Source organism: Pinus tabuliformis, chromosome X, assembly GCF_031772625.1.
Source record: "Pinus tabuliformis cultivar Carrire ecotype Pingquan chromosome X, CPIR1, whole genome shotgun sequence".
Taxonomy (NCBI): Eukaryota; Viridiplantae; Streptophyta; class Pinopsida; order Pinales; family Pinaceae; genus Pinus; species Pinus tabuliformis.
The window spans coordinates 368,832,777-368,859,699 of record NC_142308.1 but is presented as its reverse complement, the minus strand read 5'-3'; the positions used below and the strand labels follow the sequence as shown (position 1 = coordinate 368,859,699).

Sequence of the window (26,923 nt, the reverse complement as noted above, 5' to 3'; positions counted from 1 at the left end):
TTAATGTTTTTTTTTTAATAATAAAAGGATGATTGCATACCTTGCTCGCATGCATTGTGTCAGGCAACCTGAGAGACCTGCACTGACCCGAATCAGTGATTTCAGTCAATTTCCAGTTCTTTCTCTTGTCTGTGACCTCCTCTAGAAGATCTGGGGTCCGACTGCTGTCTATACTCCTAACTACTCTGCACACATGTTGTCTAGAGGGTCAGATAATTGTTAGAATTCATTGATCATATCATCCTATTCCTATTAAAGATATGCCAAAATAATGGCTAATAGAGCATTTGAAAGGGGAAAAGAACAAAATCCTATGCTATATGGAAAGTTGAAAGCAACAATATCTGGACTCTGGAGTGAAAGTTTAGAAAATGATAAGATATATGTAACCAACTAAACTGAATATGGCTAGACAAATACGCTAGATTCTAAAGAAACAATTCTAGGAGAAAGCTCTTACAAAATAGGTCATTTGACAATGCAGGTGGAAGTCTACCCGAACGTTCTATAGCACTGCTAAGAGAAGCAGGGGCAGTGACTGCAGGAGGCATGGCATTCACAATTGAAGTCTTCAGAGTAAAAATGATCTAGTTAGAGTTTAAACTTTGCCAACTTTGCCATTAATTAGCAGTTCCTGTACATAGTAAATGTGAATGGAAGAAGCAATTTACCTTTGTTTCCATTGTCTCTGGTGGCACCCTCATTCCCTCAAAGGACCTACTCTCTAGCATGCAAATTAAGCGAAAGCCCTCTGCGTTGGCTAAGATCTTTATTCCATTGTAATTCGTTGTGACTGCCAACAGGGAACCATCTTAACTGAAACGAAGGTGAGGACTAGCCTGGAGCATTTTGGAAATAAAGCAAAGATTATGCATTGAGACGTGATCAAGAAAACTTGATGAGAAATTTTTTTTTTCTCTGAAAATCACTCTCTCAAACTTTGAAAAAAAACGATCCTCGTCTTCAAAAATAACTTCTTACCGAACTGCCCTCAACATCAATTGTTGAGGATATTGGTGTTATCCATGTCCCAAAACATTATTTGAAATTCATCATCAACTGCCAACAATCTATTCTTGGTTGTATCAAATTGCACAACACCCAAGGAACGCTTCCTAAAACTAGCTAGAATATGTCCGCTTGATTGTTCCCTCACTTTCATTCCACTCAACCAAGTATAAATCACCAACTTTACTTGTTCCACAGGAGAAGAGCCTGATAAAAAATATAAATGATTATATATTTCAGAAAAGAGCCTAATAAAAAATGCAAAGAGACCAGAGGCATTTGTAGATGGCATTATTACAAATCACTCACATTGTTGTATAAAGAAGGAAATGATATCAAAACATCTTATTAATGAGTATAGAGTATAGATTAAGTTACCCATGACGGCCCGATTTTGGCTAAAATACAACAATTCTTTGATACAACTGGATTTTTCACAAGAGCAACTTAAGAAAACATAACCAAATATATATTAAGAGTTTACCTAAGGCCCAACTGGATTTTTCACAAGAGCAACTTAAGAAAACATAACAAAATATGTATTAAGAGTTTACCTAAGGCCAATGCTAATGATCAACTCTAGTAAAGACTCTAAAATCTTTTCATGATCAATTCATAAAGGTCCTGCAAGCTAATTTTTGTTGAGATGCCACTACCCAAATTGTAGAGAACTAATTTATGAAAAAAACATCTACCTGCATGGGAATCAAATAGCCAAAAATTTCCCAACCCTTAAAGGTCCTGCAGGCTAATTTTTGCTGAGATGCCACTCCCCAAGTTGCAATGTCACCAACATTTGTTCCAACTAATTGATAAAGCCAGCGATCCAAATTTGAACCACTAGTTAGTGTAAACATATTTATAAAGATAGAAGGTACATCTTCCAAATTAACTCAATTTATTTAAATTATTTGAACCTCATATATATAAAGATAAAAGGCACATCTTCCAAATTAACTTCAAGAATTTATTTAAATAAAGAATTGTATTGAATGGAATTTGAAATCACCTGGCAGAATCGCTGCCAGAGGATGGAAACCCATGCTCATAACAATTGAACCCTGATTGAGAGTTCTTGCCTCTCAATCGGAAATGAAGAGGGAAATATGTAAAAATGCCAACTAATAACAATGTTATACCTAAAAACATTAAACATTCCAAGCTACTCAAAGATGCAAGGCCTTGTTAATTTTCTTTGATTATATAATATTTACTCAAGTGGCCCAAGGTTATAATGTTCAGTTCAATTAGCAACAGAGGATGGAAACCCATGCTCATAACATTTGAACCCTGATTGAGAGTTCTTGCCCCGCTCGAAAATGAAGAGGGCAATATGTAAAAATGCCAACTAATAACAATGTTATACCTAAAAACATTAAGCATTCCAAGCAACTCAAAGATGCAAGGCCTTGTTAATTTTCTTTGATTATATAATATTTACTCAAGTGGTCCAAGGTTATAATGTTGAGTTCAATTAGCAAATTACATTGTATTATCAGGGGATGGAAAAGTATCAATTAATTTTCTTTGATCATACAATATTTACTCAAATGGCCCAAGGTTATAATGTTGAGGTCAATTAGAAAATTACGCTAGATACTCAAACTTTATTGTTTAGGGCATCTGAGCACTCATAACATGACACGGGCAATAAATTGACTAGTTTGGATTATCATGGCCATCGTGAAGGATGATGGCCTTCATCCAAGATGTTTTCCATGTATCACATACAACGAAATATCTTCAAGCACCTTTAACTTTGATAAGGGTATTTGCTAATTTGCTTTAGCTCTTTTTTCTTTCCTTTTTATCTTGCTATTCTATATTAGAAATTTTCCTTTGATTCTACATGAATCAGAGGCCACTTCCCACCAACAATGCCTTTGTCAACATTCTCTAGGCCAAGTTTGATTTTGGCACAATTTTGCTTGGTGTTTGAATTTTTTTTCTTTTCACTTCAACACTTATGCCTCCAAAAAGACTATCAACACATTAAAGCCTTCTTTGGGATGTCCAAAACCTCAAGACTCGAGAGAGGGTTGTGGAAGGTTTATGGGTCTACTTGGATGCTAATTTAGAGAGTACTACAACTCAAAAATTGAAGAAAATGCAACTGCTCTCAACATCCACCACTAATTGTTGATAGAGTAAATCAAGCATAAAATAGATGGACAAAAAGATGGAAAGGATGAAGAAAAATGTTGAAAGAGAATTGGGATCCTCCCAAGACTGCAATTGCAAGAACAATACTAGTCATTTGGCAAGTACAAGCCCACGATTGTTTTGAGAGGGTTGTGGAAGGTTTATGGGTCTAGTTGGATGCTAACATAGAGAGTACTACAACTAAAAAATTGAAGAAAATGCAACTGCTCTTAACATCCACCACCAATTGTTGATAGAGTAAATCAAGCATAAAATAGATGGACAAAAAGATGGAAAGGATGAAGAAAAATGTTGAAAGAGAATTGGGATCCTCCCAAGACTACAATTGCAAGACCAATACTAGTCATTTGGCAAGTACAAGCCCACCATTGTTTTGAGAAAAACCAACATTCAACCTTTAATTTAAACTTGAGTAAGAGAAAAAGCAAATCTGGCTATAAGTTTCCCAGCATTTTGGTTTCATTTTTGCATGAGGCTATAATTGTGGTGATTTCAACGATATTTGGAGCCTACAACAAGATAAGGCCACCCATGCATGTGAGGAGAATCACTGTAGAAAACATTGGTTTCCTTATGTTTGTGGGCAATATAGCTCTCGTACACCTTGCTAGTTACCAAATCAGACAAAATGAATCTCATAAAATAGGACTTTGGCGCATAGTTTTGGTCCATGAGTTCATACAAAAAAATTGTTATCTTCTTCACAATTTTTTCCTAGCGCTAATGTTGCTTATACAAACTATGCGTTGGTGATTATTTTTCGCTTGAGATTGTTTTTAGCTTAAATAACTCCAATACAAAGGTGGTCTTCACATACCTATCGTGATTTCTTTCTTTGTTCACTACACAACTATAAAAATCATCTAGTTTAATATTTGTATGCCGACATTTACCTCCAATCTCTTCCATTTCGCTAGCAGGAATAAGCGATTGAAACACCCAATGATGTATAAAGCCACACAGTTGTTTGGCTACAACATCATGTTTACATCTACACAATACAAAATTAAAGGGGTTGCAGTGATATAGAAAAATGTTTTGGATTTAAATGATTTCACTATAGACATCAGAAACGATCTCAAAGAGTCCTTTGGGAGAAAAGTATCATTGAAGCTTCTCAACATATCTAAGATATGTTCCAGCAATGGAAGTGCAAAGTTAAGTGAAATGTGCTTCTACAAGACTAGATCTCTACTGATGAAGGAGTCATCACTCTCAGACCACCTATGCTTGGGTTTGTGTGAGTTTGCACCAGAAAAGGGTCTGCCCTTTTGTGGGCAAAGAACCCAAGCATTGGGATTTTGTACCCAAGGTGTGAGTGTGAAATCAAGAAAAGAAAATATTATTTATTCATTGTGGCGAACGACCTAAGGCTACGATGAAGGGTCTTGATCAAATGAAGAAATTAATTTTCCTTAAGTTAGTTGGGATTTGTCTAGAAACTTCAAGTCGGCCTAGGCTTGGAAAGACACCATTTGAGGGCAAAGTCTACCCTCATGAGAAAACTATAAGGAGGGAAGTTGTGAAACTCATTTGATTATCCAACAAGTGCAATTCTTCTCAAGTGAGGACGGATCCAAGGAGGCCACATACCTCAGGAAGCCGAGCTAGATAAAGAGCAAGAAGAAGGGTTTCATGTTTGTCTTTTTGTCTCATGCTCTGGTTCAGGTTCAAGGAGGATGTTGGTTGAGTTTGGTGAGGGTTTCAATGGGAAAGTCTATGCATCCAAGTAGTGGAAGAGACTCGTGGAAAAGGGCCGAAAGTTCTGGGCTAATAGCAGTGGCACATCTGTGATCTAACCATAAAGTCTTGTACCTTATTAGAGGGCCAAAACACCTAGAATAAGGTTATTTTGGTATGTCGTGAGGATTGGAGGAAAAGTTCAAGGAGGATGTTGGCTGAGTTTGGTGAGGGTTTCAATGGGAAAGTCTATACATCCAAGTAGTGGAAGAGACTTGTGGAAAAGGGCCGAAAGTTCTGGGCTAATAGCAGTGGAACATCTATGATCTAACCATAAAGTCCTGTACCTTATTAGAGGGCCAAAACACCTAGAATAAGGTTGTTTTGGTATATCATGAAGATTGGAGGAAAGTTGCAGTAACACTGCTTGCCTTAAAGGACCAATGCAACAAGTACATGGCTGGAAGAAGGGTATTGCAGCTCTGAAGTAACCCTAGATTTGGGGCCTCAGAGATCTGTAGCAAGGCTTAGGATATCAATGAAAAAAATGACCAAATTGTGGTTGCTTGGGGGCTAAGTGGTAGCGTCCTCAAGAAGGTAGATTGCTAAGGTTGGAGGGTTTTCCATGAGGTTTTGGACAACAATTTTGATATGCCCTAGTTAGGGTTTCTTCCTATGCAGAGAGCCATCCTATGGTCTATCCAAATCTCAGTGAAAGAATAACCTAAATCTGTGCTGAATGAAGAGGGTTGAGACCCTAGAAAGGGAGGCAGATGACTCTTTGTTGAGGGTAGAAGTTTGAGATGTAAGGACAACGACAAGGGTGATGTAGTAAAGGAAAAGAGAAGGTTTGTTCAAAGGTTTGAAAAACAATTGTAATTAGCCCTAAGAACATGGATATAGAACACACATTATCACTATTGGTGGGTTGTTTGGAAAAGTCCTAGATCTCGAAAATTGAAGGAGACAAATTGCAGAAGAAAGGGTTGTCTTAGAAGCCCTAGATTAGTCATGGTGTTGACTATGTATGGGTAATTTTGGAATCCTTTTAAAAAGCATCTTATCACTGTTGGTGGGTTGTTTGGAATAGCCCTAGATCTAAACAATTTAAGGAGATAAATTGTAGAAGAAAGGGTAGTCTTGGAAGCCCCAGAGTAGTCATGGAAGCCCTATATTAGTCATGGTGTTGACTGTGTATGGGTAATTTTGGAAGCCCTAAGGGTTGAGCTTTGAAGGATGAAAGGGCAGCCAAGAGGGCTAGATGTGGTGTGACCTAGGAGTAGCATTCTGGAGCATCTAGGACGTTGACAAGTGGGTAGTCTAGAAGACCTCAAGTACAGTGTTCATGAAAGGAATCAATGGGTTGTTAGGAGGCAGAGTAATGGAGCCCTAGTTCAACTTATGAAAGGAGCCATATGGTTGACAAGAGGGCATATCCAAAAGACCCAAGGAGCAGACTTCTTAATGGAGCTAGAAGGCTGCTAGTGGGCATATCCGTGAGCCAAAGTTCAGTGACACAAAAGGAGTTGTGATCATTGATAGTGGTAGCTAAAGATGCAAGTGCAGTGATCAACAAATTGGGAGGCAAAAAGGACCCACCAAATGTGTTCAAGGTACATGGACAGGAAGGGCTATAGAGTGTTTTGTCAACAAGTAGTTCAAGTGTACTTTGTTTAGGGTAGATTGGTGGTCATAGCAGTTGACACCAAGCCCTAGTTGTGTCCTTGTATCAGGGTTGTATGTAAGGGCCATGATCCCTAGTACGAGAGCCCTAAGACTGTTGTATTATAGTTTGTAATATAACAAGTAGAGGGTTTAAAAAGTTAAAAATTGTCATGTGCACTAGTTGATTCACTGATGTATGTTATTTCATTGTGCAAAGTAGAAGTGTTGTCGCATTTGAGTGTGTTTGTGTTCGTGATTTTAGACTCAAACCAAATTCTTGAGTGTCGTGGAAAAATCAACAAGCTTACGCTTGAATTAAGCATACACATACCTAACCTCCCTTGGCTAATATTATCTTAGCCACAATCATGAAAAATAAGCAATAAAGATGAGAACCTCAAGTATAACTTTTCTATTTCTTTCATATCAAAGTTTTAGGATAAATCGTTGTGCAAAAGGAAAATATTCTAGTGCATTAAAGGACAATAGTATTTTGTAGGAGAAAAGTATGGCTCACCCATCCTTTGTGTCAAGTTTGTAGAATTTCTAGTGTATCTTCACTACTTGACCTTTGTAGATTATACAATTGTAGTCGTTCACTACATAAAGAAGATCATTATAGTTGATTATGAGAGCATAGATAACACATAATAAATTGAATAACAAACAAGTGGAGCCACAAATTAGCAAAAGATACTTTTAAGTGAAATGCATTGCATATAGGTATGTTAACTCACCTTCATTTATGAACAATAACCTCCATTTTCTATGTTTGCTTCCTTCATTTCCTTTTCCACACCCAACAAATGAAACCAAGACCAAACTACAAAAAATGAGAAAAAAAGGAAAACAAAGGAAAGCGAGTACAACAAACCCAACAAATGAAATCAAGACCAAACTACAAAACTTGATCCAAAAAAAACAACAGAAAAAAAGTACAACTCAAAGCATGGCCATGCTCAAACTCAGAAAACAAAACATCCAAACAAGAACAAATTCTTTTTTGCAAATATCCCCTTTGCACATCATCTCTCTTATAATGTGTTGTCCTCTGCTGAAAGGAAAAAAAGTGGGTTGAATAAGGTTAAATATGCATACAATTAGTAATGGTAAACATATTTCAAAACCAATAATTATTCATAAAAGAAAACGCACCTGCCCTAGATTTGTTTTATAACTATGGACACTCTCTTTTGTATTCCACTTGTTCGTGCTCATCAAAACAAGCCATCTACAACAAATACAAAATAAGATATTAGAATCATTATATAAGTTAAACTAAAGAGTCAAATGCAATAATTAATCGTAATAAGAAACACACCTTTCCTTAAGACTATTATATAAAAGGGGAGAGTCAATTTTGTATTTCATGTATTCATGCTCAATGGAACAAGCCACTTGCACTAGATATAAAATAAAATATTAGATTTCTAATAGAATTTAAAGTAGCGAGTTTGAAGGTATGAGCTTGTCATGCAACTTAGTTCAAGTCTAGTTATATTCTGTGCTATATCTCAAAAAAATATAATTTTTATAATCTAAATGTACTACTACAAGTAACACAAACAATGTTTTCATAAGATGTAAATTTTTCAGAAAAGGAATCTAAGCATATCTAAACATATTGAACACCCAAAATCCCTGGGCCCACAAGGTAGTCATTATATGTTAGCACGATGGTTGATTGGTTGAAGGGTTAGTATACTTGTCTTCTCGACCTTACCCGCCTCCTCTACAAGGCATGTTGTCTGGGGGTGTGCATGTGACGTGGAGCAAGAACACATACACTGCACCATCTGAGACACTGCAACTATAGTCATTCTGTGTCAATGTCCTTGGAAAATCTCAAACCCCACATCCATTAACAAGATCATACTACCTTGAAGGCATGACAAAAGGATAAATCGATTCCCAAAAAACAAATATTTTAGTCGATTAAAGGACAATATTCTTATGTAGGAAAAAATATGGCTTACCAATCATCCAAGCTGCGTTAGTAGAATGTCTAGGATATCTTCACCTTGACCTTCATAGACTACACAGTTGTGGTCGCTCACTACACAAAGCAGATTGATATAGTTGAGTGTGAGACCACATATAAAACATATAATAAATTGAGAAGCAAGCAAATGGATTCACAAATGAGCGAAAGATAATTGTGAGTTAAATGCATTGCATATAGTTAGGGTGATTCACCTTCATTTATGATTTGAGAAGCTCCATCTTATCTCTTTGATTTCTCTCCTTGTTGCCTTCCTTTCCTATTGCACATCCAATAAACAAATCAAAGACCAAACTACAAGAAATGAGAAAAAAATGTAAAACAAAGCTAAAGGAGTACAATAAAAAACATGACTATGCTCAAACTCAACAAAAACAAAACATGTAGACAATAAAAAACAAAAAATGCAAATTTCCCCTTTGCACATTATCTCTACTGCGGTGTCCTCTCCTCACCTGAAACGAAAAAAAGTGGGGTGAATAACATTAAAATCCAAACCAAGATAGAAATGGTAAGCATATTAAAAAACCAATGATTATTCATAATAGCAAACACACCTCATCTAGAGTTTGTTATATAATGATAAATAATCTATTTTGTATTCCACTTACTCGTGCTCACCAGAACAAGACATCTACAACAAATACACAATAAGATATTAAAATCAATATACAATTTAAACTGGAGAATTGAATGCAATAATTAATCATAATATGAAACATACTTGTCTTTGAGTTTTGTTATATAAAGGGGGATAATCCATTTTGTATTTCATGTATCCATAATTTTGATGGATTGTAGTAAATATAACTTACTACACACCAACAAATGCACTTTAATTGTTTCAGTCAGTATTTACACCAGAACACATTGAATTCAACAAATGCCTTTAATTATTTTAGTCAAAATTTAGACCATAACACATTGAATTCCCATGGTGGGAGCCCTCTCTCCAGAGAGAGGGCTTTTGAAATAGAAAATCAAGCAGACTTACTCTAAGAACTTGTGACAAGGGTTAGCTAAGATAGCCTTGAAGCTATCCACATATCAAATTGTTTAGAGTAATTCAATATAGTCATGTCATAGTAATTTGAATGAATAATCTTCTGCGTACTCGTGTGAAGGCCAACATTTTGGTTGTTTGTTTTAGAGATTCATAGTGAGGAGACAATTTGTTATTGCAGTGCCTGCCAAACCCAATTCTATGACTATCACTAATGCTTATGGTTTGCGGATGGTTCTTGATACCTTCTAGGTGATCTCAAGGCTTCTTCAATTGCTTGATACTTCTAGGTGATCCCGAGGATTTTTCAATTGCTTGTCATATGTCAAGGGGAAAGGGTTACTAGTTTCAAGCTAGAACTTCTGGGAAAAACATTTGTTGCTTCAACAACTTATTTAGATAACGTATTTGTGTACATAAGGTCGAGCTATGGAGATTTATAACTTATTAAATTGCATCAGTAGCTAGTCATTTCAAGCTCACATGTAGAAGTTTTGGAAAGATATGTAAATATCAATCTTATAACGAACTTTTGTATTTTAGATGAAAGTCAAGCATAAGGTCAAGTTGTTCCCTGCTTTGGAGCAATTAAAGAAGGTTTTCTCTTGAAGTCTATAGTAATGAGCACGAATCAACAAAGCTACTGGGCAAAAAGGAGATTTGGTCATATTTGATAGTACCCACTGGATTTTCTATAATTGTAGTCACAATGTTCTTTAGGTTCTTTTGGCCACTGAAGGGGTAATATTGTCTATCTGGAAATTGGAGAAACATTTGGTCATTGAGTTTGATATAAATCCCATTGGTGATGATCCTATGTGGATTGGATGGGCATATATTTAGCTTTATATTTAATATGAGCAAACGGAAATGATTTGATAGGAAAGAAATTCCTTTGGGTATGAAAGCAATCAGTCTTCGCACTTTTCGGTCAAGGAATTCAACGCATATTTTTTGTAGCATCACATAGAAGTGATAGGCTGACAAATATATACAATAGCTTTTCCAATCAAGGTAACTTACGGTTCGTTGTGTCTGATGAAAACAAAAGGGCCATGGAGCAGTGCACACACGAGGTGGTGATTTCAACGATATTTGGAGCCTACAACAAGATTAGGCAAACAATTCATGTTAGGAGAATCAATGCATAAAACATTGGTTTCCTTATGTTTGTGGGAAATATAGCTCTCGTACACATTGCTAACCTTGCTAGTTACCAAATTAGACAAAATGAATCTCATAAAATAGGACTTTCGTGCATAGTTTTGGTCAATGAATTGCCATACAAGAAAATTATTTCTTCACAAGCTATCCCAACTCTAATGTCGCTTGTACAAACTTTGGGCTGGTCATTGTTTTTAGCTTAAAGAACTCCAATACAAAGGTGGTCTTCTCATACCTATCATGACTTCTTTCTTTGTTCGTTCCACGACTATAAAAATCATTCCGTTTTATATTTGTATGCAGACATTGACCTCCAATCTCTTCCATTCTGCTAGCAGGCATAAGCGATTGAAACACCCAACGATGTATAAAGTCGCACAGTTGTTTGGCTACAACATCATGTTTACATCTACACAACACAAAATTAAAGGGGTTGCGGTGATATAGAAAAATGTTTTGGATTTAAATGATTTCACTGCAGACATCAGAGATGATCTCAAAGAGTTCTTTGGGAGAAAAGTATCATTGAAGCTTCTCAGCATATCTCAAATCGATTCCAGCAATGAAAGTGCAAAGTTAAGTGAAATGTGCTTCTACAAGACTGGATCTCTATTGATGAAGGAGTCACCACCATCAAACCACCTATGCTTGGGTTTGTGTGAGTTTGCACCATGTGGGCAAAGAACCCAAGCATTGAGATTTTGTACCCAGGGTGTGGGTGTGAAATCAAGAAAAGGAATTATTATTTATTCATTGTTGCAAGTGGAGAACCCTTAGAGGAGCAAGGGTTTGTCTAGAAGCTTCAAGTCGGCCTAGGCTTGGAAAGACGCCTTTTGAGGGCAATGTCTACCCTCATGAGAAAACAATAAGAAGGGAAGTTGTGAAACTCATTTGATTATCCAACAAGTGCAAGACTTCCAGTGAGGATTGATCGAAGGAGGCTGCATACCTCAGGAAGCCGAGCTAGATAAAGAGCAAGAAGAAGGTCCCATGTTTATCTTTTTGTCTCATGCTCTGCTTTAGGTTCAAGGAGGATGTTGGCTAAGTTTGGTGAGGGTTTCAGTGGGGAAGTCTATGCATCCAAGTAGTGGAAGAGACTTGTGGAAAAGGGTCGAAAGTTCTAGGCTAATGGCAGTGGTACTTCTATGATCCACCTGCAAAGTCTTGTAGATTATTAAAGGGCCAAAATTCCTAGAATAAGGTTGTTTTGGTATGCCGTGAAGATTGGAGGAAAGTTGGAGTAACGCCGCATGCCTTAAAGGACCAATGCAACAGGTACAGGGCTGGAAGAAGGGTACCGCAGGTCTGAGGTGACCCTAGATTTGGGGCCTCAGAGGTCTGTAGCAAGGCTTAGGATATTAGTGAAAAAAATGACCAAACTGTTGTTGCTTGGGGGCTAAGTGGTAGCGTCCTCAAGAAGATAGATTATTAAGGTTGGAGGGTTGTCCATGAGGTTTTGGACAACAATTTTGATATTCCCTAGTTAGGGTTTCTTCTTATGTAGAGAGCTATCCTATGGTCTGTCCAAATCTCAGTGAATGAATAACCTAGATCTGTGATGAATGAAGAGTATCGAGACCGTAGAAATGGAGCAGATAACTCTTTGTTGCAGTTAGAAGTTTGAGATGGAAAGACAATGACAAGGGTGATGTAGTAAAGGAAAAGAGAAGGCTTGTTCAAATGTTTAAACAACAATTGTAATTAGCCCTAAGAATAGTGATATCGAATGCATCTTATCACTATTGATGGGTTGTTTGGAATAGCCCTAGATCTCGAAAATTTAAGGAAAAAAATTGCAAAAGAAACGAAAGTCTTGGAAGCCCTAGATTAGAAATGGTGTTCACTGTGTATGGGTAATTTTGGAATCCCTTTAGAATGCATCTTATCATTGTTGGTGGGTTGTTTGGAATAAACCTAGATCTGGACAATTTAAGGAGACAAACTGCAGAAGAAACGACAATCTTGGAACCCCTAAGGGTTGAGCTTTGAAGGATGAAAGGGCAGCCGAGAGGGCTAGCTCTGGGGTGGCCTAGGAGTACCATTCTGAAGCATCCAAGACGTTGACAAGTGGGTAGTCTAGAAGACCTCAAGTACAATGTTCATGAAAGTAATCAATGGGCTGTTAGGAAGCAGAGTAGTGGACACCTAGTTCAACTTATGAAAGGAGCCATATGGTTGACAAGAGGGCATATATAGAAGACCCAAGGAGCAAACTTCTTAATTGAGCTAGAAGGCTGTTAGTGGGAAGATCTGTGAGCTAAAGTTCAATGACACAAAAGGAGTTGTGATCATTGATAGTGGCAACTGGAGATGCAAGTGCATTGATCAACAGATTGGGCGGCAACAAGATCTGCCAGATGTGTTCAAGGTACGTGTTGAGAAATGGCAACAAGAAATTCCAGTTTAATTTGTCTTTGAATTAAATTGTGAATTAAATTTGAATTCTATTCTCATAGCAACTTAAAATAGTTAAATTAAGTTTAATAAACTTAACTTAGGAAATTCGAGTTGGAAGTCTTTCTGTCGTCATGTGTATGTTCTCCCTACTTAGTAGGAATCAGTTATGAGTTAATTGTGAGTTGTAAAATAGAAGACTTAGTTTCATGAGTCAGTTTAGTTAAATTAGTTCTCAAACTGATTGAGAGAACTAATAGTGAGTTAACAGTCAATGGTGTCACTAATGAACTCCACCAGTGCTACTCTAATTAACTAAATATTTACTCATCAGAAACTTATGCTTGTCAATTCTAAGAAAGACGCAATTGAGACTAAAGTGCAGGGACAGTGTACTATTTGTTTTAGATTTTTTTGAGTTGCACTGATAGTGCATGCATTCAGGAACTCATCCTTGAGGGATCGTGCAATTTTTAGAGGCTTTATTTCCCTTTAAATACAAGCTATCCTCCATAGGAATTACGATTGGAATAGAGACTTGGAGAGCTTATGAAGAGGCTAAGCTTTGGCCTTGAGCTTGCTTATGAGTTGGAGATTGAAATTGCTGAGTGTTGGGATTGTTCTAGAGAGAACAAGCATTGTAATTTCATCTTATTTTTCTGGATTAATACAAAAAAAATAGTGGGGTTTTGAGCTGTGGCTTTCCCCAGATATTTATTGTGTTATGTGCCTTTGATTTTCTTCCTCTATTGATTATTGTTTGCTCGATGTTTATGGGCTTCCGTTGTAAAGAGTAGAAGTAGATTCTTGTCTCTTGCTTTAGCAAATTACATTAGCTTGTGAATCTACAGGATTTTCTACATGGTATTGGAGCTGAGAACAATATACTAGAGGAGATTTCAAAGTTTTGAGTTTCTGGGTTACAGGTGAAAGTCGAATTTGCAATACATACTTCAAGATCGACAGATGGCATTCCATGGGTTGAGGCTTGAGTATGCCTTGGAAGGCAGCTCAAATTTCATAGCCTGGAGGGACAGGATGGAGGTTATGCTAGAGGACAATGGCTTGAAGGAATTTGTTGAACAAGCAATTCCTAAGCCAACAACTACTGATGCACAAAACTTGGCCGAGTGGAAGAAGTGTGTGGCGAAGGCAAGGCAGATAATCCTTGAGGGAGTTCAAGATCATATTGTCTCGAGTCTCCATGGAAAGGAAACCCTGCATGCTATGTGGAAAACATTGACGGACTTGTATCAGAATAGCAGTGATCAAAGGAAGTTGACACTGAAGGATAAACTATGTAAAATCATGATGGAGAAAGGCGAAATGATTCCAAAGTACTTGAGAAATTTCACTCAATGTCGGGATGAACTTGGAAGTGTTGGAATCACAGTTGCTGAGGAGGATATGGTGAGCCTTGCTCTTCTTGGACTCCCAAAGAGTCGGCATAGTTATCAGGACTTTTTCAATGGTCAGATTTGACGCAGGATGAGATCAGAAGGAAGACTGATGATGAAGAGAATTGTGCCTTAGCGATTAAGACAAGGAAAGGGAAAGGTAAACTTTCCCATTCCAAATTAGATTCTTATCATGGAGGTAAGAAGAAGGACATGGCGAAAGTTAAATGCTTTCATGGTCACAAGATGTGTCACTTTGCTACAAATTTTCCATTGAAGAAGTCCAAGGAGAAGTTCTCGGGAGGAGTGGCGGGTGAGGCTTTGGCCTCCTAATTAGAATTGGACTTTTCCCTCATTGCATGCATGGTGTCTTTAATGATGGGAATTTTCTGGTACTTAGACAGTGGAGCTTCTTTCCACATGACTGGCGACAAAGAGTTATTCAGTGAACTGGAGGAGAAAGATCTTAAGATGCATATCGAGATGGGTGATGACGGTAAGTATAGTGTTATTGGTGTGGGCACTATTACTTTTCAAAGGGAGCATATGACTCCACTCACCTTGAAGAATGTTATGCATGTACTCGGATTGACGAAGAACTTGGTATTCGTTGCCATTCTTGAGGATAGAGGCTATGATGGGATCTTTTCAAAAGGAAAGAAAGGCGTTATTTCGACACATAGCCATGGGTCAAGTAAAGAAGATAGGGATTCGAGTTTAGAATCTCTATAAGATATAAGTAGAGGATTGTGTTGCTTTGAGTTCAAAAGCGGAAAAGATGTGGAGCTGAGACGTCAGCGAGTTGTAGCACAGGCGATTGGGCCACTTGCATCATGGGGCTTTGAAGATATTGCAACAAATCTCTACCTGTCTTCCCAAAGGTATACTTGAGCAAGTTGATACATGCAAGGGTTGTATTTTGGGAAAATACACCAAGTCTTCCTTTAGAGACGAAGACAGTCAAGCACAGTCTATTCTAGAGAGGGTCCATTCATATGTGTGTGGACCATTCTCAACATCATCCACGACCAAACACAGGCATTATGTTATATTTGTTGATGACTATTCTCATAAATGTTGGGTATTTTTTATGCAAAAAAAGGATCAAACTTTCACAAAGTTTTGTGAGTTCAAAGCATTAATAAAGAAAGAATTTGGCAAGAAGGTTAAAGCTCTATGGAGTGATAATGGTGGTGAGTATGTCACCAATGAATTTAAGAACTTCTGTGCAGTGGAAGGGGTTAAACAAGAGTTGATGACACCCCATAACCCTCAACAAAATGGGGTTGTCAAGAAGAAGATCGGGAGCATAATAGGGGCAACAATGGCGATGTTGCATGATTAGGGCCTACCACTACCCTTGTGGGCTGAGGCACGCAACACCACTGTTTATGTTCAGAACCGTAGCCCACATCGGATACTTGAGATGAAGACACCAGAGGAGGCTTATTCCGGTAAGAGGCCAGATGTTGGTCACTTCAGGATTTTTGGGTCATCGGTTTATTGCCATGTGACCAAAGATGCATGGAAGAAGCTTGAGCCAACAATAGAGTTGGGGATCTTTGTGGGGTACACTGATACACCCCACAACTATCGGGTGTACATGCCGACCAGTTGGATGATAGTGGTTCGCAGGGATATCAGGTTCGATGAGGAGAAGGCCATGCAAGTATCCCTTGAGAGGGAGCTTGAGCTACATGCGGATGAGGAGCTTTTAGCTCCTAAGGTTGAGGGACCTCAGATTGATGTGGAGCAGCCACATGCAGAGGTTTAGAGAGTGGAGACATCCACTCAAGTAGAGTCTTCCAGAGAGGGAAGAAAGTGCACTAGAGAGGCTGACAGATTGTTGGATGATGCACAGGAGAATGTGGGAGCACCCTCTTCTCAGCGTAGACAGAGGAGGTCACCAGAGAGGTACACTGGATACATGGCACTTATGGGTGCATGTGTTGTGACAGAGCCATCTTCCTTTTAGGAAGCACTACAGCAGCTGGTTTGGGTTGATCCGATGGTGAAGGAGTATGACTCCATAGTTCGAAACAGTGTTTGAGATGTGCTCCCGAGACTAGAGGACAAGTCAGTTGTGAGCTCCCGTTGGCTTTACAAGGTAAAGCAAGATGCAGATGGTAGTGTGGAGAAGCATAAGGCCAGATTTGTGGCCTGTGGCTTTTCAGAGGTAGAGGGGATTGACTATAATGAGACCTTTTGTCCTGTTGCAAGGTAATCATCAATCAGATCTATTTTAGCACTATCAGCACAGATGGGTTGGAAGATCCATCAGATGGATGTGAAGACTACCTTCCACAATGGCATGATTGAGGAAGAGGTGTACATAGAACAACCTGAAGGTTTTGAAACTTTGGACCATGAGTCGCATGTGTTCTGACTCAAGAGAGCGTTGTATGAGCTGAAACAAGAAACCTGTGGTTTGTACACCAGGATTGATAGCTACTTCACTAGGTTGGGCTTCACGAACAGTGAAGCAAATGCGAACCTATATCACATAGTGGTGGAAGGTAAGTTGTTGATCACTGTACTTTATGTAGATGATTATACACTGAAAGGTGATGAGAAGCTCATCAAATATTGTAAGGAGGACCTTGCAAGAGAGTTTGAGATGAAGGACATGGGGCTCATGCATTACTTTCTTAGCATGGAGGAAAGGCAGGGATATGGGGATTTGTTTGTATCTCGTTGGCATCTCAAGGCAAGTATGCCAACGAGATACTCAAGAGATCTTGCGTGGAGAGCAGTAAACCCATCGAGACTCCTCTAGTTGGTAACTGGAGGAAGGAGGATGCTACATCAGGGGATGTAGTGGAAGCTACTATTTACACGTAGCTTGTGAGTTCACTCATGTACTTAGTGAACACACGACCAGATATGTGCTATGCAGTTAACCAGCTTAGTCAAGCGATGGTTAGGCCTACCAAGTTGTCTTGGAAGGTGACAGAGCATGTATTGAGATACCTCAGAGGTACTACTAAGTTTGGGTTATGGTACAGACGGGCAGAGGGAATGAAGCTTCAAGGCTTCACCGACGCAAATTGGGAAGGGAGTCGATTCGACAGGAAGAGCACATCAGGAGGGATCTTCAGTATTGGGTCAGCGACAGTTTCTTGGTATAGCAGGAAACAGAGATCGGTTGCACTCAGTTCGGCAGAGGAAGAGTACATGGCTACAAGTCAGGTAACACGTGAGGCTATCTGGATGAGGAAGATCCTAGTTGGTTTGTTTGGTCAGTAGATGGATCCGACAGTGATTTATTGTGATAATCAAAGTTGTATCAAACTCTCTGAAAATCCAGTCTTTCATGATTTGTCCAAGCATATTGATATCTGGTATCATCATCTCAGAGGTTGTGTATTGAGGTGGATCATGTCGTTAGATTACATTCCCACATAAGAGAAAGATGCTAACATCTTGACAAAGGCATTGTCAAGATGTAAATTTGAGTTTCACAGAGACAGGGTCGGGGTAGTTGATAATCCCCTTCTTATTGAGAGGGAGTGTTGAGAAATGGCAACATGAAATTTCAGTTTAATTTGTTCTTGAATTAAATTCGAATTATATTCTCATAGCAACTTAAAATAGTGTGTTTGTGTTCATGATTTTAGACTCAAACCAGATTCTTGAGTGTCGTGGAAAAATCAACAAGCTTACGCTTGAATTAAGCATACACATACCTGCCCTCCCTTGGCTAATATTATAAAAGCAACAATCATGAAAAATAAGCACTAAAGATGTGAACCTAAGTATAACTTTTCTATTTCTTTCATATCAAAGTTTTAGGAAAAATTCTTGAATCTCACACACATGAATAAGATCATACTACCTTGAAACCATTACAAAAGGATAAATTGTTGTGCAAAAAGCAAATATTTCAGTGTATTAAAGGACAATAGTATTTTGTAGGAGAAAAGTATGGCTCACCCATCCTTTGTGCCAAGTTTGTAGAATTTCTAGTGTATCTTCACCACTTTGTAGATTATACAATTGTAGTGGTTCACTACATAAATAAGATCATTATAGTTGATTATGAGAAAATAGATAACACATAATAAATTGAATAACAAACAAGTGGAGCCACAAATTAGCAAAAGATACTTTTAAGTGAAATGCACTGCATATAGGTATGTTAACTCACTTTCATTTATGAAGAATAACCTCCATTTTCTCTATCTGCTTCCTTCATTTCTTTCTCTGTCTGCATCCTTCATTTCCATTTGCGCATCCAACAAATGAAACCAAGACCAAACTACAAAAAACGAGAAAACAAAGGAAAACAAAAGAAAGCGAGTACAACAAACCCAACAAATGAAACCAAGACCAAACTACAAAAAATGAGCCAAGAAAAAAGGAAAAAGAAAAAAAAGAACAACTCAAAGCATGGCCATACTCAAAATCAGAAAACAAAACATCTAAAAAAAAAGGAAAAATTGTAAATATCCCCTTTGCACACCATCTCTCCGGCAATGTATTGTCCTTTGCTGAAAGGAAAAAAGTGGTTTGAATAAGGTTAAAATATACACACAATTAGTAATGGTAAACATATTTCAAAACCAATAATTATTCATAATAGAAAACGCACCTCCTCTAGAGTTTGTTAATAACGATGGACACTCTTTTGTATTCCACTTGTTCATGCTCATCAAAACAAGCCATCTACAATAGATACAAAATAAGATATTAGAATCGTTATATAAGTTAAACTAAAGAGTTGAACACAATAATTAATCGTAATAAGAAACACACCTTTCTTTAAGACTGTTATATAAAAGGGGAGAGTCCATTTTGTATTTCATGTATTCATGCTCAATGGAACAAGCCATTTGCACTAGATATACAATAAAATATTAGATTTCTAATAGAATTTAAACTATAGGGTTTGAAGGTATGAGCTTGTCATGCAACTTAAGTTCAAGTATAGTTATATTTTGTGCTATATGTCAAAAGAATATAAATTTTATAAACCAGATATACTTCTACTATAAGTAATAAAAACAAAGTTTTCATAAGATGTAATTTTTTCGGAAAAGCAATCTAACCATATCTAAACATATTGAAGACACAAAATCCCATAGTCCACAAGGCAGTAATTGTATGTTAACACAATGGTTGATAGGTTGAAGGGTTAGTATACTTGTCTGCTTGACCTTACCCACCTCCTCTACAAGGCACGTTGTGTGGGGGTGTGCATGTGATGTGGAGCAAGAACACATATGCTACACCATCTTAGACACTGCAACTATAGTCACTCACTACACAAAGTAATATTATATATGAGATCACAAACAAACCACGAGAGAAAATGAATAACAAATATACAAAATAACAAATAATCATACAGATACCTGTTCGCCCTTGGCTAATGTTATATCAGCAACAACCATGAACAATAAGCCTTGAAATTGTGAACCTCAATATAGCATTTCCCTTTATTCTGTGTCGAAGTTCTTAGACAATCTCAAACCTCACACCCATTAACAAGATCATACTACCCTAAAGGCATGACAAAAGGATAAATCGAATCGCAATAAACAAATATTTTAGTCGATTAAAGGACAATATTCTTATGTAGGAAAAAAATATGACTTATTAATCGTCCAAGCTGCGTTGGTAAAATGTCTAGGGTATTTTCACCTTGACCATCATAGACTATACAATTGTGGTCGCTCACTACACAAAGAAGATCGATATAGTTGAGCGTGAGACCACATATAAAACATAATTAATTGAAAAGAAAGAAAATGGATTCACAAATAAGAAAAAGATAATTGTGAGTGAAATGCATTGCATATAGTTAAGGTGACTGAACTTCATTTATGAAATGATAACCTCCATCTTATCTTTTTGATTTTCTCCCCTTGTTGCCTATGAAATGATATGCTCCATCTTATCTCTTTGATTTTCTCTCCTTGTTGCCTTCCTTTCTTATTGCACATCCAATAAAAAAATTCAAGACAAAACTACAAGAAATGAGAAAAAAAATGTAAAACAAAGCTATACGTGTACAACAAAAAGCATGACTATGCTCAAACTCAACAAAAACAAAACATGTAGACAATAACAAAAAAAAATTGCAAACTTCCCCTTTTGCACATTATCTCTACGGTAGTCTCCTCTCTTCACCTAAAAGGAAAACAAGTGGGGTGAATAACATTAAAATCCAAACATAGATAGTAATGGTAAGCATATTAAAAAACCAATAATTAGTCATAATAACAAACACACCTCCTCTAGAGTTTATTATATAAAGATAAACACTCCATTTTGTATTCCACTTACTTGTGCTCACCAGAACAAGACATCCACAAAAAATACACAATAAGATATTAAAATCAATATACAATTTAAACTGGAGAATTGAATGCAATAATTAATCATAATATGAAACATACTTGTCTTTGAGTTTTTTTATATAAAGGGGGATAATCCATTTTGTATTTCATGTATCCATAATTTGATGGATTGTAGTAAATATAACTTACTGCACACCAACAAATGCGCTTTAATTGTTTCAGTTTGTATTTATACCATAACACATTGAATTCCCATGGTGGGAGCTCTCTCTTGTGAGAGGAGAGGGAGAGGGATTTTGAAACAGAAAATCAAGCAAACTATTGAGTCTTGAAAATGTCATTCATTTCCATTACACTTTCACTATTATGTCCATTATATCACCTCCATTTCACCTCCATTTCACTACTATGTCACCACATTCATCCCACTTTCATTATCATTGGGCTACCTTTATGTTTTTCCAATATTTATTATTTCTAAGCCTTTTAAGTGAATTTGTGGTTAAACATTAGAAAATAATGTGCATATGCTTATACCTAACAAATGGGTTGAGTTTGTTGACATGTGTAGGTTGAAAGGAGGCTTCTAGAAGACCCTTATGTGGCACTCTAAGGCCAAATTCGAATTTGGTTGGAAAGAATCATGGGATCATGAGGATATGTGTCACATCTCCTAATTGTATTGTAATTCTAAAAGACATGTGTCTTATCAGTTCCTATTTTGATTAGGACTCTAGAGGTAGAGGGAGAGATTCATGGATTATCATTAATGAGATGGCTCTCATCTTTTTGTATAAATAGGAGATCTCTCTCCTTCATTAGTTAGTCTCTCTTTGGTCTTTCCTTTAGTCTTTTCCTAGTCCTTTTAGTTTGTTAGTCCCATGGCTTTTGAAAGCTTTGGAGAGCTTTGTTGTACTTTGCACTTTTGAAGAAATTGAATAAAGCTTTGATGTTCTCAACATGGAAGGAGATGTGAAGTAGATGTCATGGAGCATATTAGGATGTAAGTAGATTAGATTTCATTTTGTAAATATTGCTTTGTAGAATGTAAGGTAGATTAGATTTTCATTCATGCAATTTTAATTTATGCAAGTGTGTTTAATTTTGCTTTGATTTCATAGGTAGTAGGGGGCCCCTGCCTTGTACAGTTTGAATTACTGCATTTTATTTTCTCCCGGGATTTTGTGTGTTGTATTTGCTTTAATATCTAATGGTAGTTGCAGTTGTCTTATTCATAGTGCTGCCCTTTTTACTCTGTTTTCTAGATTAGCTTTTAGTTTAGTTTTACAAGTTGTATGCTAACTAATTTATGGTCTCTTTATCATGAATCATTTATCTTTAAGAGAACCGAATACTAATGAATTGCAGTTTGTTTTGAAGTAGTCTTGGCTTGTAGCACTAATTCTTTTTCCACTTGTTACACATAATCATGTATGTAGGAAGCAGTATGATGGAAAAGGCATAGTAGTGTTATAATTTGTCATTTAGAGTTTTATTATTTCTTGGATTTGTCTTTAGCTACTTCCTAATCGTGTTTTACACAGTACTATGTGATAGAAGCAGGGAGTTAGGAAGAGATAACCATTATCATCAGTCCTTGAAGTGATTTTCTTATTTCTTTTATTTGCAGCAATATGAGTAGTGACTAATGCCATTAGAACGTGGTTCTTTGCTTTCAGTTTCATTTCAAGTTATTTCTTTCAAGCTCTTTCTTTGCAAGTTTAAAGTTTGATTACTTTCTAGACTTATTTCTAACTACTTCTTAATCGTGTTTAACATAGTACTATATGTTGAAGCAGGGAGTTAGGAAGAGTTGAACATTATAACTGGTCTTTAAAGTGGTTTTTCTTACTTGTCACCTTAGGGCTTGATTACTTTTTGGACTTATTTCTGACTACTTCTTAATCGTGCTTAACATAGTACTATATGTTGAAAGCAGAGGGTTAGGGAGAGTTGAACATTATAACTTTACAAAACAACGAAGTAAGAAAGAGGTTAACTAAGCACATATAGTGCACCACACTTCATCAGTTTACGATACCCGGATTGATAATTTATGTAGAGCAATTTAAGACGTTAAATTGACTAGACACAAACTTACTCTAAGAACTTGTGACAAGGGTTAGCTAAGATAGCCTTGAAGCTATCAATGTATCAAATTGTTTTGAATAATTCCAAAAGAGACAAAAGCCTTGGAAGCCCTAGAATAGTCATGGTGTTCATTGTGTATGGGTAATTTTGGAATCCCTTTAGAAAGCATCTTATCACTGTTGTTGGGTTGTTTGGAATAGCCCTAGATCTGGAAAATTTAAGGAGACAAATTGCAAAAGAAACGACAATCTTGGAAGCCCCAAGGGCTAGTTCTGGGGTGCCTAGGAGTACCATTATCGAGCATCCAAGACGTTGACAAGTGGGTAGTCTAGAAGACCAAGTACAATGTTCATGAAAGGAATCAATGGGCTGTTAGGAGGCAAAGTAGTGTTCACCTAGTTCAGCTTATGAAAGGAGCCATATGGTTGACAAGAGGGCATATCTAGAAGATCCAAGGAGCAAACGTCTTAATGGAGCTAGAAGGTTGCTAGTGGGCAGATCCGTGAGCCAAAGTTGAATGACAAAAAAGGAGTTGTGATCATTCATAGTGGAAACTGATGATGCAAGTGCATTGATCAACAGATTGGGCGGCAACAGGATCTGCCAGATGTGTTCAAGGTACGTGGACTAAAAGGGATATAGTGCGCGTTGTCAACAAGAAGGTCAAGTGTACTTTGTTTAGGGTAGATTGGTGGTCATAGTAGTTGACATCAAGTCTTAGTTGTGTCCTTACATCAAGGTTTTATGTAAGGGCCATGATCCTTAGTATGTGAGCCCTAACACCGTTGTAAACAAGTAGAGGGTTTAGAAAGTAAAAAATTGTCATGCGCGCTAGTTGATTCATTGATGTATATTATTTCATAGTGCAAAGTAGAAGTGTTTTCGCATTTGAGTATGTTTGTCTTCGTGATTTTAGAGTCAAACCAGTGTCTTGAGTGTAGTGGAAAAATCAACAAGCTTACGCTTGAATTAAGCATACACATACCTGCCCTCCCTTGGCTAATATTATCTTAGCAACAATCATTAAAAATAAGAACTAAAGATGTGAACCTCAAGTATAACTTTCCTATTTCTTTCATATCAAATTTTTAGGAAAAAATCTTGAATCTCACACACATGAATAAGATTATACTACCTCAAAACCATTACAAAAGGATAAACTGTTGTGCAAAAAGCAAATATTCTTGTTTATTAAAGGACAATAATATTTTGTAGGAGAAAAGTATGGCTCATCCATCCTTTGTGCCAAGTTTGTAGAATTTCTAGTGTATCTTCACCACTTGACCTTTGTAGATTATACAATTGTACTAGTTCACTACATAAATAAGACGATTATAGCTGATTATGAGAACATAGATAACACATAATAAATTGAATAACAAATAGGAGGAGCCACAAATTAACAAAATATACTTTTAAGTGAAATGCATTGCATATAGGTATGTTAACTCACCTTCATTTATGAACAATAACCTCCATTTTCTCTATCTGCTTCCTTCATTTCCTTTTGCACACCCAAAAAATGAAACCAAGACCAAACTACAAACAACGAGAAAAAAAGGGAAACAAAGGAAATCGAGTACAACAAACCCAACAAATGAACCCAAGACCAAACTACAAAAAATGAACCAAAAAAAAGGAAAAAAAGCAAAACTCAAAGCATGTCCATGCTCAAACTCAGAAAACAAACATCAAAACAAGAAGAAAAATTGCAAATATCCCCTTTGCACACCATCTCTCCTGCAATGTGTTGTCCTCTGCTGAAAGGAAAAAAGTTGGTTGAATAAGGTTAAAATATACACACAATTAGTAAAGGTAAACGTATTTCAAAACCAATAATTATTCATAATAGAAAACACACCTCCCCTAGAGTTTGTTTTATAACGATGGACACTCTTTTGTATAAGACTTGTTCGTGCTCATCAAAACAAGTCATCTACAACATATATAAAATAAGATATCAGAATAGTTATATAAGTTAAACTAAAAAGTCGAACGCAATAATTAATCGTCATAAGAAACACAGCTTTCCTTAAGACTATTATATAAAAGGGGAGAGTCCATTTTGTGTTTCATGTATTCATGCTCAATGGAACAAGCCATTTGCACTAGATATACAATAAAATATTAGATTTCTAACCGAATTTAAACTAGAGAGTTTGAAGGTATGAGCTTGTCATGCAACTTAGTTCGAGTCCAGTTATATTTGTGCTCTATCTCAAAAAAATATAAATTTTATAAACCACATATAATTTTACTACAAGTAATAAAAACAATGTTTTCATAAGATGTAATTTTTTCGGAATAGCAATCTAAGCATATCTAAAGAAATAATTGTATGTTAGCACGATGGTTAATAAGTTGAAGGGTTAGTATACTTGTCTGCTCGACCTTACCCACCTCCTCTACAGGGCACGTTGTGTGTGGGTGTGCATGTGATGTGGAGCAAGAACACATACGCTACACCATCTGAGATACTGCAACTATAGTCACTCATTGCACAAAGTAATATTATATATGAGATCACAAATAAAACACAAGAGAAAATGAACAACAAATATACAGAGCGACAAAATAATCATACACATACCTGTTCGGCGTTAGCTAATGTTATCGCAGCAACAACCATGAAAAATAAGCCCAAAAATTGTGAACCTCAATATCGCATTTCCCTTTATTGTGTGTCGAAGTCCTTGGAAATTGTGAACCTCAATATCGCATTTCCCTTTATATTTAATATGAGCAGAGGGAAAATAGTTAAAGAAAGGAATTCCTTTGGGTATGAAAGCAATTAGTCTTCGCACTTTTCTGTCTAAGAATTCAACCCATATTTTTTCAGTGTCACATAGGAGTGACACGCTAACAACTATATAAAATAACTTTTCCAATCATGGTAACTTATGGTTTGTTGTGTCTGATTAAAACAAAAGGGCCATGGAGCAGTGCGTAGGTTGGGTGGTGATTTCAACGATATTTGCAGCCTACAAGAAGATTAGGCCAGCCATGCATGTGAGGAGAATCACTGCAGAAAACATTGGTTTCCTTATGTTTGTGGGAAATATAGCTCTCTTACAACTTGCTAACCTTGCTAGTTACCATATCAGACAAAATGAATATCATAAAATAGGACTTTCGCGCATAGTTTTGCTCAATGAGTTCCCATACAAGAAAATTGTTATCTTCTTCACAAGTTTTTCCTGACGCTAATGTCGCTTATACAAACTCTGGGCTGGTGATTGTGTTTAGCTTAAAAAACTCCAGTACAAAGGTGGTCTTCTCATACCTATCGATACTTCTTTCTTTGCAAGTTCCACGACTATAAAAATCATTCCGTTTTAAATTTGTATGCAAACATTGACCTCTATTCTCTTCAATTCTGCTAACGCGCATAAGCGATTGAAACACCCAATGATATATAAAGCTACACAATTGTTTGGCTACAACATTATGTTTGCATCTACACAACACAAAATTAAAGGGGTTGCGATGATATAGAAAAATGTTTTGGATTTAAATGATTTCACTGCAGACAATAGAGACGATCTCAAAGAGTTCTTTGGGAGAAAAGTATCAATTAAGCTTCTCGGCATACCTCAGATCCATTCCAGCAATGAAAGTGCAAAATTAAGTGAAATGTGCTTCTATAAGACTAGATCTCTGCTGATGGAGGAATCATCGTTGTCAGACCACCTATGCTTGGGTTTATGTGATTTTGCACCACAAAAGGGTTTGTCCTTTCATAAACAAAGAACCCAAGCATTGGGATTTTGTACCCAAGGTGTGTGTGTGAAATCAAGAAAAGGAATTATTATTTATTCATTTTTGCAAGTGGAGAACCCTTAGAGGAAAAAGGGTGAACTAAGGCTACGATGAAGGGTCTTGATCAAATAAAGAAATTACTTTTCCTTAAGTTAGTTGGGGTTTGTCTAGAAGCTTCAAGTCGGCCTAGGCTTGGAAATACACCATTTGAGGGCAGAGTCTACCCTCATGAGAAAACAATAAGAAGGGAAGTTGTGAAACTCATTTGATTATCCAACAAGTGCAATTCTTCTCA

The 26,923-nt window shown here is 36.9% G+C and overlaps 2 long non-coding RNA genes across 2 annotated transcripts; both read right to left on the bottom strand.

Moving 5' to 3' along the window:
- Window positions 1-453: 453 nt before the first annotated feature.
- On the bottom strand, window positions 454-1,192 carry LOC149140036 (uncharacterized). Its single transcript, XR_016264075.1, has 3 exons — window positions 982-1,192; window positions 672-839; window positions 454-569 (listed from the first exon to the last, which is right to left on the bottom strand). It is a non-coding gene; the product is annotated as an uncharacterized LOC149140036 (long non-coding RNA).
- A 17,875-nt stretch (window positions 1,193-19,067) lies between these two features.
- LOC149140035 (uncharacterized) lies at window positions 19,068-20,020 on the bottom strand. The gene is made up of 3 exons (XR_016264241.1): window positions 19,831-20,020; window positions 19,642-19,737; window positions 19,068-19,141 (listed from the first exon to the last, which is right to left on the bottom strand). It is a non-coding gene; the product is annotated as an uncharacterized LOC149140035 (long non-coding RNA).
- Between the last annotated feature and the right edge of the window lie 6,903 nt (window positions 20,021-26,923).